This window comes from Arachis ipaensis, chromosome B05 (genome assembly GCF_000816755.2).
Source record: "Arachis ipaensis cultivar K30076 chromosome B05, Araip1.1, whole genome shotgun sequence".
NCBI classification, from domain to species: Eukaryota; Viridiplantae; Streptophyta; class Magnoliopsida; order Fabales; family Fabaceae; genus Arachis; species Arachis ipaensis.
In genome coordinates this window covers 135,826,831-135,840,127 of record NC_029789.2, presented here as the reverse complement: position 1 = coordinate 135,840,127, position 13,297 = coordinate 135,826,831, and the positions used below count along the sequence as shown (strand labels likewise).

Sequence of the window (13,297 nt, the reverse complement as noted above, 5' to 3'; positions counted from 1 at the left end):
CCCTATTTTCACATTAAAAAATTTTTTTCTGTCTTTTTTAATTTTTACTATGTTATTAGAATTGTTAAATAATATTTAAAAAATTATTTAAAAATAGAAATAGCGATGGCACCTTGAATAACTAATTCAATAGACTTAAAATGATTAAAAATATTTTCAATTCATAATATTTAATAAATTTAATAATGTATTAAATATTGATTTGACATAATTATAATGAAGATATGTTCCTAAATTAGTATAATTATGTATTATTCATTAAATATTAATTATAATATAGTTATAATAAAGATATTTTGTATAAAATAATTTAGAATAGAGAAAAATGCATTCATTTTGGAGGGAAAACGGAGTCATGAGGGATCGACACCTCACATTCATTAGTTGGGAGAAAACACAGTTTTAGTATATTAAGTAGATAGATTAATTACCGATACTATCTCTTATTGGCTAAGTTAATTAATATATAGTTAATCAATTAATTAATGAGATAAGCCTCAAAGTGGTCTCTGAAGTTGCACTCGAGTCTCATAGTAGTTCCTGAACTTAAAAGTTACCAATATTTGTCCCTGAAATTGCACTCTGGGACTCAGATTCGTCCTTTCGGCACATTCCGTCCACCTGACACCATTGAAAAGCTTATCTGGACTCCTCCGTGACACGCTGGCCAAGTAACGGTTAGCTGACGTAGATTAGCAAACTTTTATGGTGCAATTTGGTCCCTAAATCAAAATTAAAAATTTTAATCCCCAAATTTAATTATCATTCTCTACAATAATCCCTCTTTTCTCTACAGGCATAGATATTCATATCCAAAATTCACAAAATTTTTCTTTTTGTGTATTTTTAGTTGAAGTATCTTATAACAATAACAACAACAACAACTAAAGTCTTCTTAATAACTATTATTTGAACAAGTTTATCCGTTTTTATCCCTTTTTTTTCTGTAAGAAAGATGGTGAGATTATAACATAAAAAAAGTTATGTGATATATATAATTAAAGAAATAATGCAAAGTTTAGTTTCTAAAATTGTGAACGCTCATAAAAATTTGTTGGCTTTTAAAAATGACTAAATTGATTCCTAAATTCATAAATTGTGAATCTCAACTCATCTCTGATATAAAATGTTAAAATGTCAGCATGACATTTGCAAACAAAAAGATGATATGATTAATATTTTAATATAATCAAATTAGTGTCTTAAATTAGTTAATTATATTTATTTTGCTTAATTAGTTTTTTATTAATTAGAGACTAAAATAATAAATATTAAATTAGGTAAATTTTTGCTATTTTTTTATTTCTCTAATATTACCCTTAATTAATTTAAAATACTTATTTAATTATAATAAAATCTTAGACACGTCATTTTAATGGAGATGTCATACGATTAAAACTAAGTATCACTTCTATAATTAAATTGAATAATTTATCTATAATGGCCACTATATATAATTAAAATTATATACATGATTCTAAGTTATTATTTTATAGCATGATGCATGGTTATTTTGGAACATGATTCGAAAAGAAATATAATGTAGTATATAATAATAACGATGTAACTTTTTAATTCCGTAAATACAAGAGATAAATTTTTGTAAAATCATATAAAAATAAAAAATTGAATTTTGTAAAATATTTTAATTAAACTAGAGTTAAATGAGTGCATAAAATGTTAAATACAAAGACATAATATATGACTTTTAATTAATAAAACATATGCGTGCTTTCAATGAAGTTATAATTTGTAGTCTCTTTCACATCCATATAGAGAAGAGAAGAGAAAAAAGAAAAGAGAGGGGTTACTACTATAGAGAAGAGAATGATAATTAAATTTGGGGATTAAAATTTTTAATTTTGATTTAGGGACCAAATTATACCATAAAAGTTTACTAATCCACGTCAACTAGCCGTTACCTGGCCAGCGTATCACGAAATAGTCCAGATCAGCTTTCCGATGGTGCCAGGTGGACAGAATGTGCTGGAAAGACGAATCTGGGCCCCGGAGTGCAATTTCAGGGATAAATATAGATAACTTTTAAGTTTAGAGACTACTATAAAATTTGAGTACAACTTCAGAAACCACTTTAAGACTTATCTCATTAATTAATTAATCAAAGTTTAGTCTACATAATCACTTAATTAGTCAGATCAAATTATACCTCGGTAACGTCGTTATCACTTATCACCGAAAAGCAACTTAACTTCTAAGAAACCTGTTGTGGGATAATTATTAATCAATAGGGTTTAAATTTAAAACATATACAAATCATTATTACGCCGACAAATATAATAGTCTGAGTTGAACATTATTAATAATCAAGTTGAGCAATAAATCGGTGGTGGCTGGGTGCTACGTGTTTTAAGCTACAACACCTTTTTCAACAAAATCGTGGTATTGTATGGGGATTAGTTAAACTTTTTGAAACTCCACACCTAAGGTGAAACAACGATTTATACATAGATCCAGTTAATATATATCGTGGGTATCCTGATTTTACATTTTAATTTAAAACCTCTATAAATTTCACGATTTATATTAAAAATAGAAGAATAAAATAAATTATAATCATTTTAGTTTTAAGATAATCAAATAATTTTAGTATTATAATGATTTAAACAAGTAAATTGTTCTTGCCTATCTATACGTTCTGGGAACAAGTCGGCTCTCGATGATGGACGATTGCCGAGCTGTCGTCTTTGATGTCGAATTGTTAGCTTTACTAATCCGAGCTTTTCCTTTAATGAGGTGTAACTGGAGAGCGATGAGGAGGGAAGAGTATACCTGTAAATAGGGGTGTTTGCGGTGCGGTTTGGTTCGATTTTAAAGAAAAAAGTCATCCGATCCGAACACTTAATTTATGTACGGTGTAGTTTCGATTGAATGAACTTTTTTTGGAAATCCGATCCGATCCGATTACAAGCGGTTTAGATCGGTTTGGATCTGCGATTTTTTAAATACAAAATAATAACTTAATTTATAAAGTTTATAACCTGTCAAACAATCCATCATAATAATAAAACACAATCCAACATAATAATAAAACAAAAATCCCATAAAACATAAACTAACATGTCCAATTGTCTAACAATCCAACATATTCAACAAGTCTTGCTAAAATAATAATCCTTCAGCATCAAAACAACTAAACAAGTCTCAACAACACAAAATCAAATAACATAGCAAAATCTTAATAAAAACATAACATAAAAAACTCCAAACTGAGAGGTGATGCACTGATCACTAATCAGATTCATCACCAGAGTTTGTGGCTGCGACTGCAGCTGTGGAGGCGGCATTGACTCTTACTATCCTGAAGATCTGACTGATTCAAAAGTGGATGGAGTAGCACTGGTAAATCTTGGCTCGCTACTTTGAACATCCTGTGATAACAAAGAATAATTAATCAGTTTATGTTATTTTAATATTTTTTCAATTAATCAACAACTCAACATATTGAGTTACGTTGTTACCAACATATATATTACACACTAAAAAAATTACCTCAGGATATGAAGCTGACATTGTTGACCTTCAAATTGAAAGCTAAAATCAACCGAACAAATATAAAATCTGCAGAAGATAAAAAAAATAGAATTCAATTTCAATCAACAAGAACAAAATACTTAATTTAATACAAAGTTTAACAAATTTTAATAACAAGAATAATAGTACAACAAGAACAAAATAAAATTAAAACATAGTTTAACAAATAAAAATTAAAACAAGTAAAAATTAAAGCAAGTAAAATATACCTTGAACAGTTTAACACAGATTAACAAGTAAAAATTAAAATTAAACAAAATTTTAAAACAATAGAACAAAATAAAATAAACAAAAGCAAGTAAAAATATACCTTGAAGAAGAGGCAGCAGCGACGCCACCAAGGGGAGAAGGCAGCAGCGGCGTCACCGAGGAGAGGAGGCAGCAACGACGTCACCGTGAAGAGGAGGCGACGAAGCGCATCATTCAGAAGAGGAGCGGCGTACGGCGTCGGCGTATGACAGTGAGAGTGACTGAGAGTGAATGATGCTGTGATGGTGAGAGTGAGTGATGCTGTGATGGTGAGAGTGAAGAACGAAGACTAAGAGAGTGCAGAGGGGTTTCTTTCTTTAGATTAGGGTTTCAAACCTTTGGGGAAGCGGCGCTACTACGCTAGTGTGCTACGGTAAGGGTCTTAACTCTTATTATTATTATTATTATTATTATTATTATTATTATTATTATTATTATTATTATTATTATTATTATTATTATTTGTAATATATACGGTTCGGTTGTGCAGAGTGAAATCGCAAACTGAACCGAACCGCAATAAAACCGATCCAAAATCTAAAAAAATCCAAAATAGAGCGGTTTAATTCGTTTTTGGTTTGGATCGGTCCAGTTTTGCAATTTTTTTTGACCGGTTTGGATCTGAACACCCCTACCTGCAAAGGCACTCCAATGCTTAAGTCAGTATTATGTTTTAGTCGTGAAGGAAGAAAATACTTTACCTTGTTTTTATATGGCGAGGTTTTCGTCAGTTACAGTTTGAGCAATTAGCTCGGTTTGGAGAAGATAGGTAACATATCCGATTATTGTACTGTTTGGTCGGACGTTAGGATTGTGGGTATCGTTTAGTCGAGTTATAGCTCGTTAAGCCGAGTTATAACGTATGATACCGAGTTATAACTCGTATTCATAACTACCATATCATAAATTATCATTGGAATAATGAAATTTATAATTTGATTTAATAATGATAAAGTTAGTATATATGTTTATCTGGTAGTTATAACCCGTTCTAACTATGTCTATAAATCGGAATTTAAATCCAATAACAAACGTAGTTTATCTTCAGTTAGAGAGAATCTCGCTCATAACATCCCACTCAAAAACAAACTCAAATGATGACCAAAAGATCAGGCAAATATTTGAACTTCTCTGAAGTGATAACATTCTATAAATACCAAACCCCAACTTCGTAAAAGGCACACTACTTACTCTGAGTGATATTATACTCATTTTTTATTTTTACTAACTTGAGCGTCGAAGTGTCTTTGCAGGTGTTCGCCGCCGCCGTTCCTCTTGAAGTCGATGTATACCTCATCTGTCTCAGGTGAAGGCAAGCTCAATCGTTGAACAGGATGAGTTATACACCATCCGAGGCTTATCATACAGGAACATTTGACGCCCACCATGGGTTCGAATTTACTTAACCCTACTATCATGTTTTTTGTCCCATTACCTACCATCTTTTGCAGGTTTTAATTAATGGCAGAAAAGCAAAATAATCTACCTCGTCAACTCCTTATACTATAGCTGAACTATTAGTAATCAAGAAATCACTGAAAGCATAAATTCAAAGATTAATCGAACTTTTGAACCAAAACAAACAAGGTGATAAAGTAGGACCAGAGAAGTTTTGGTAACGGTGACAGTGGTGATGACCACACCATCGTGGTAATAGTCACTCCAAACCCATCAATAAAGAAAACAAATTCTGCTAAATGCTCTAGTAACATTATCTAATGGTACATAATTTTAGCTACATATAAAGTATTTTCAGTTCTAATATTTTCATTAAAAATTCTAAATTAACACAATTATACAAGCATTTGATAAAATAAATTGATTTTATTATTTCTGATATATAACCAAGAGTCGAATCATGTATAAATCTAAGCCAACTTACAATGAATTTCTCTCATTGTTGTTTACATTGCTATTGCTATAATTACTATTCTGCTTTTTAACCGCACGTTGATTGCTCAGTATCTAGTTCATGCTATTTTATTCAAGTTTTTTTTCATTCTTTTCAAATTGTTTTGCTCCTATAATAAGGGGGTTAGCTTTAGCTTTAACCGTCGAATTTAAAATATGTGTCTACTATACAAAAAGAAAAATACAAAATTAACTTGGAAGACAATTAAAAGGTGAATAACTGCAACAGATCAAATCAATAAGGCATTATACCCCGGTAACACTATGCGTACGCATAACCTAACCTATTTATATAAGTCTTTTATTTTAATTTTCAATACGACATGGCCTTTTGTAAGGTATGCACTAACCTATATACTTGAATCACTTTACTTTTATTTATCTTATTATTTCATTTACCAACATTGGACACGCTATATTTCGTCATAGATTATCAGTCTGTATTTCATTTATGATTGATCTTCTTTAAGTATATCTGGTACTTTTTTTCTACCATACATTCCTGCGCAGAGTTTTATATACAGGATAATACAATCACGCTGACTAAAAGAATGTCAGGCAGTGCTATAGACCATCTCACCAAAACAACCCCAGCAACAATATTGCCATGCGGACTATTTCACCATCACTAGAGGAAAAAATACCATCATCCAAATTTCATCAGATTTCAGAGGTACAAAAGGCAATAATAACAAAATTAAATAATAGATAAGAAGGAATGGCATCTTTAAAACAAGATTGCATGAGGAAAAATATAATAACGAAATATACGAACAAAACCTAAATCACCTGTTATTTGAAATAGAATAAGAAAGGTTACAAATACTACTTGAATCTCGTAAAGAAATCTAATGTCATCTATATGAGATATACCTGGTACTTTCTAGTATGTATGAGACATTATCAAGACTTTGTCAAGTTGGAAGAAGTAACTAGCAAGTATTTTCGAGACACCAAAGTATTTGATATCCAACAAGAAGACATAAACTCAAAATCATGAATATGCTCATGTCAACTAAAGAGTTAAGAGGTGGCACATCAGACAAACAATTATAATGTTGATATTGACAATACTATTCTTTTAACCTAACCTTCTTGCACAAGAATTCTGTTCACACACACATGTTTGTCCACTATTGCGGTACTTTGCTGCAAGCTACAATAAAAAGAAGTTAGAAAAAAATTAAAAAGATTAAAAAATATAAAAAAATGTTAAGCTTACTAATATCTTCATAACAGAAAGAGGTGGGACCAAAGAAGGGCAACCCTCAATTTTCAAGTTAGCAGATACAACTACAAATAGGAACACTGCTGTTACACTTCTGCAGTTCAAATATTGTCATAGATTATTTTTGAGTCAACATAGAGAATTCAAGAATTATCCACTACTGTTAGAGTTATCACCTTAATGTCTCAGGCTCAAGCATTACATACAGTCCTTGTTGCCAGATCAGACACATCATATCTATACAAATAATAGCTTAAACAAAATTATCATTTTAACCAACATGTATTTCATCCTTTAACTTACAGTTTCTTTAACTGCAACGTCAATTTCAGCATCATCAAAATTTATGCATGGTTCATTTCCACCAAGTTACAGAAATACCTAAAAGTTTAAGAGAAAAAAATTAATAAATATTATATCAGGTTGGATAGAAATCCATTTGAATAAAATTTTTTAGATCATTTATATGAAAAAAATTCATCTGAACATCTTAGCATACTTTTTTTTACTGTCTCAGCAGAACCTGCCATCAATTTCTTTCCTACAACTGTTGTGCATGTAAATGTGATTTTGCGTATCTAAATAAGGTGAAAAAGTTTATTCAGCTGATCAATTATACCTGTAACATAATATGTTTTTAAAATCTCATGCTGACAGAACCTGAGGACTTGTAAGTAAAGCATCCACAATTTCAGGAGCATTTCTCATAACCACATTCACAGCACCCACCATCATTAATCACAATCATTAACCACAACATTGAGAGTACCATCATTTGCGGTTGAAAACTGATCTTTGAGTTGAATATCTGTAACAAAATACAGTTCAAAAGGAGTGATAGAGATAAAAAGAAGCACAACAATTTGGATACCGATTACAAGTTAGAATGTCGAATCATTCCAAGCCAAAAATCCAGCCAAACAATAAGCAAGTTGAGGGATTTTCAAATATTTAAATAAGTAAAGCATATAGTATTTATCCTTTCACCATTGGTTAAGCAAGGTCATTCTAGTTCTCTCTTGTCCATTTAAAAAATCAAAATCTTCTATTTAGATGCAAAATCCTAGCTATTCATTAGATACTAGTTCTACGTCTTCATATCTTGATATGCATAACCAATAATTTGGAATTAATTGAACAATCATTTGAAAAGAGAAGTATTAAGACCATAGTCACTCACTTTTGCAATTCATTCAATATTGGAGAAAGAAAGGTAATTTGGATTTCAAATATATATGCCTTTGCCTCAGCCTCTTTCACGTTAAAAGTCTTAGCCAGCTCCAAAATATCTCTAAATCAGATAGATTAAGCATGAAAAAGGCAAGTATCAATAGATTATAAATCATGGCAGTTTGTCAAAATATTGAATATCAAAAAGAAAATGGGATTCACAAGTTATAATGCAGTCAGAGAATCAAAAAAATAAAAAAATCAACATAAAAATTAATTAATTTTCTCCAAAAAGTGCTACAATCTTTGCCAATTATATATCACTACAGATAACTCAATTAGGTTTATAATATGATTAAGTGTGCTTATGTGGAGAGATTTATCATCAAATATTAATTTAAAATATTCGTTACACAAAATCAACACTCAGATTTGTAATGAACATTTTTCTTATGCATCATCAATGAATTCTTTGTAGTAATAATGTAAAGTCCTGAAAGAACACACAGGGAATGAATGAAGACCAGAATCAAAATTAAATCTCAAGACCACTGTAAGTAAACTACGTGCAAATAATAATTTAGAATATTTTAATAGAATTTAAATTTATGTCAAGGCCTAAATTAGCTAAATTTAGAGTGTAAAATCTTAAGTCCTGAACTAGCCAAAGGGAAAAAAAACTATGGCAATTATATATATGGATTCAATCAGAAAAATATAATAAAATCAACAAATCCTGATAAAGCAATATGCAAAATCATAAAGTAAAATGTAAAATCAAAAAGCAAATTCTAACAAAGGAAGCAAACTCTAATTATTGCTTTTCTCTTAATCAATAATATTCAGATTTAGAATCAACATGTCATCATTTCCTGTTATTCAGATTCATAACACCAACAGGAATAATTAAAAGTTACACAATCATAACAAGACAATAAAAACAAGAAAAAACAATAACAGACGGAATTCGAACTCAGATGCGGGCCAGAACTCAAACCGAGATGAGGAAAAAGGAGCAGTGAGCACAGCCGATGGAACAGGAACAGACAATGGCCGTGGAACAGAGGCGACATAACGCAACGATAAAGACAAGCTACGACGGCGCTGGAGCAATAGGAGTGGGGACGGTGACTGGACCAGATTCGACGGCGGCTACACAGCTTGGAGAAGAGAGCAACGGCTAGGGTTTTTCTTTGAGAGAGAGAGAAGTACTTTAGAACTTCAATGTCTCGGTGAGTGGTGAGGGACAATGAAGAACACTACAACATTTTGGGTCTATGGCCACGGTTTTTTTGGTCACGGTTTTTTTGGAAAGGGTGACCATAGAGTACCTATGGTCATAGTTTTTTAAAAAAGGGTGGCCTAAAAGGGTCTATGGTCACGGTTTTGAGGGGTGACCTAAAGGGGTCTATGGTCACGGTTTTTTACAGTGACCAAAAAGGGTCTATGGTCACGGTTATTCAGAAAATGGTGACTTAAAAGGGTCTATGGTCACGGTTTTGGGGGTGGCCTAAAAGGGCCTATGGTCACGGTTTTGGGGGTGACCTAAAAGGGTCTATGATGTTGCACAATGCATTATCATCTGAAATTAAACACTTATTTATAGGGCAATAACTTGCTGAAATGCTTTTTCTGATAAATTGTTTTCACTCGAATGTTACTAGAAACACTTGAACCTTTGAGCTGAGCTTGTTTTTTAAAAGTATCATCTTTGATTGTTAAATTTTTGTATATACTTGTAAGTTATAATGTTTTCTAACCTTTTATCAATTAATTTGATGTGGCAGAATGGGGATTCCAGCCATGTTTTGAGGATCTTTGACGAGGAGGCACAAGCTATGCAATCGGTTTGAAACTCAAGGCTTGAGCTGCAGAATTCTACTGCACTTGGAGAAACCATCCTTTCATCAATACATGGGCAAATGGAACGCTTGAAGGTATTTTCATTCTTCCCTTGCCTTCCTTTCATACATTTAATATGATGATGATATACCTGATCCATGGCCAGAAAGATATGAAAGATAGGATCAACAAACACTTAGATTAAAACTATTGTTTATGTTTAGCTATAATCTCCTTTTTTTATTATCTGTTATGAATGTTAGATTATATGTATTAGTATACTTTTTGAACTTTCACGTAAACAACTAGTTTTTAAAAGATGTTTAATGGAACGGCATAACAAATTTGAAACAGACATCTCATTTACTTTTTGTATAGTTATATATAGTTGTCAAAACTGTTGTTTACATAGGACTCTTTGAAGAAATAGTTCATTTTCTTGCAGATTTCATTTGTGACTAATAAGTTGGTTTTGAACAAGTGTAACTTCTATCTCTTCTTTGGTGAAAAGCTAAATTTAAAATGTTGCTTTAGATTTCATTTCTAGCAATGCTAACACTAAATGATTCTGCAGAGTGCTCATAGGAAAGCATTGGATATGCTGAACACATTGGGGATGCCAAATTTTGTTTTGAGGCTAGTTGAGCGATGTGCTTAGCACAATGCTGAACACAGTGGGGATGATATGAAGAAAACATTTTCTATAGTAATATGAGATGAGATGGGTCTCATATATATATATATATATATATATATATTATATTTTGATGTGTTATGCATTTTACATGTAATGAATAAATTACACTGTATTTTTATTTGTATTATTTGGACTAAAAACATATCCAGTTTATAATATAAATTTTATGATTTGGATTTTTTGAGTTTCTCATTTTTAGATTTATTTTTTGATTATCATAAATTTGGGATGTGATTATGCTTTAAAAAAATAAATCTTATAAAATAAAGTAAGCTATGGTCACGATTTTTTAAATAGGGTGACCATAGATAAGGCTATGGTCACGGTTTTAAGGAGGGGTGACCATAGAGGCTATGGTCACGGTGAAAACCGTGACCATAGATAAGGCTATGGTCACGATTTTAAGGGGGGTGACCATAGAGGCTATGGTCACGGTTTTAAGGAGGGGTGACCATAGAGGCTATGGTCACGGTTTTAAGGGGGGGTGACCATAGAGGCTATGGTCACAGTGAAAACCGTGACCATAGATAAGGCTATGGTCACGGTTTTCACGCGTGACCATAGATTAACCTATGGTCACGGTAAAAAAATGTGGCCTAAAGTGTCAGATTTTAAAAATTGAAACCGTGACCATAGATAAAAAAACCGTGACCATAGACATATGGCAACGAGAGAATAAGCCACAGTAAAAAACCGTGACCATAGGTCCAAAACCGTGACCATAGATCTATGGTCACCCTTTTTACTAGCTATGGTCATGGTTTTTTACCGTGACCATAGGCCTTTTTTTTTTTGTAGTGGAAGATAAGGAGTGGCAACAATGAGTGGTGAGAGAAGGTGAAGAAGATGAGGAGCAGCGCCGTGACTGGTGAGCGAAGGTGAGAAGACGAACGAGAAGGGCGACGGTGAGTGGGGGTGAGCAAAGGTGAAGACGAAGGGGAAGGACGACGGTGAATAGTGGTTAGCGAAGGTGAATGGTGGTGGCGTGAAAACGGCGTGAAGCTTTCTAAAAGAGAAAGAGCAAGGCGCGGGTTTCTGAAGGAGAAGGAGGGTTTCTGAAAAGAAAAACAAAATTTATTAAGTATATGTGAATATATTAGGCATCAGTTTTGAAGCGCACCCAAAACATTTCAGATAGACTACTCTTTAAAAGTGTTCTCTTTGGTACGAAAAGTGTACCCATAGATATTAACATAAGGCTACGCTTTATAAGTGATTTTTATTGTATCTAAGGCTACGACACTTTTTAAATGATGCCATAATTGAGTTTCCTATTCTCTTATAAAAGGGTAACACAGAGAAAAGCGTAGCCTATTCTATGAATAGGCTACGCTTTTCAAATGTAGTTTAAAAAAGTGTGGCTGAATGGATGTTTTTCTTGTAGTGCACCACCGCCGTTCCTCTTGAAGTCGACGTATACCTCATATGTCTCAGGTGAAGGTAGCTCAATCTTTGAACAGGATGAGTTATACACCATCCGAGGCTTACCACGCAGAACATTTGGCGCCCATTGTGGGATCGAGTTTACTTAACTTCACTATCATCTTTTCTGTCTCATTACCTACCCTCTTTTGCAAGTATTAATCAATGGCAGAAAAACAAAATAATCTACCTCCTCAACTCCTTACTATAGTCGAAATAATAGTGATCAAAGAATCACTGAAAGCAGAAATTCGAAGGTTAACAGAACTTGGCACAGGTAATCATGAAGTATGGACACTTTTTTAATTTATTGTTTCTGTAGGTTGGACACATTTCAGACATGACACTCATCGATATATGTTTGACACGCATATTTATTTCTGTATTTAATTGTGTCTTAATAAAAAATAAAAAGAATTTCTGGACACATTTGCACACATCTAAATACCATCACGTGTCAACATGTCCATCCTTATTCTTAACATGTATTCTTAATAAATTTAGAAACAATATATATTATTAAATATTAATTATTAAAATAAAAATATTTTAAATATTTTATACAATTAAAAAATACATTAAAAATAATTTAAAATATATATATATATATATATATATATATATATATATATATATATATATATATATATATATATATATATATATATATATATATATATATATATATATATATATATATATATTATCGTATTCTCATCTCTTATAAAAATTTTAAATTTATATGCCTACATATCTCATATTATATCGTTGTGTTCGTGTTTTGTGTCCGCATCCAGTTTCTTTCTGGACATCACATGGGATCATGAATAGGGTTTAAAATATACACAAATCCATATTTTACACCGACAAATAGAAGTGTGTCTGAATCGAACATGAATATATAATTAAATTGAAGCAATAAATCGTAGGTGCTACATGTGTTTTAAGCTACAACACCACCTTTTTCAACTAAATCGTGGTATATCAGTATATGTATATGGAGATTAGTTAAACTTTTTGAAGAACTTAAAACCTAAGGTGAAACAACGATTTACACAGATCCAGTTAATATGAATTCTGGATAATGTCCTAGTTTTACATTTTAATTTAAAACCTCTATAAATTCTACAATTTATGTTAAAAGTGAAAGAATAAAATTATAATAATTTTAATTTTAAAAAAATCAAATAATTTTAGTATTTTAATAATAATTTAAATAAATAAAT

At 31.6% G+C, this 13,297-nt stretch overlaps 2 long non-coding RNA genes across 2 annotated transcripts; one reads left to right on the top strand and one right to left on the bottom strand.

The window, feature by feature from the left end:
* On the bottom strand, positions 3,041-4,157 carry LOC110263041. Its single transcript, XR_002348042.1, has 3 exons — positions 3,863-4,157; positions 3,511-3,579; positions 3,041-3,389 (listed from the first exon to the last, which is right to left on the bottom strand). It is a non-coding gene; the product is annotated as an uncharacterized LOC110263041 (long non-coding RNA).
* Positions 9,892-10,607, top strand: LOC110263040. The gene is made up of 2 exons (XR_002348041.1): positions 9,892-10,047; positions 10,527-10,607. It is a non-coding gene; the product is annotated as an uncharacterized LOC110263040 (long non-coding RNA).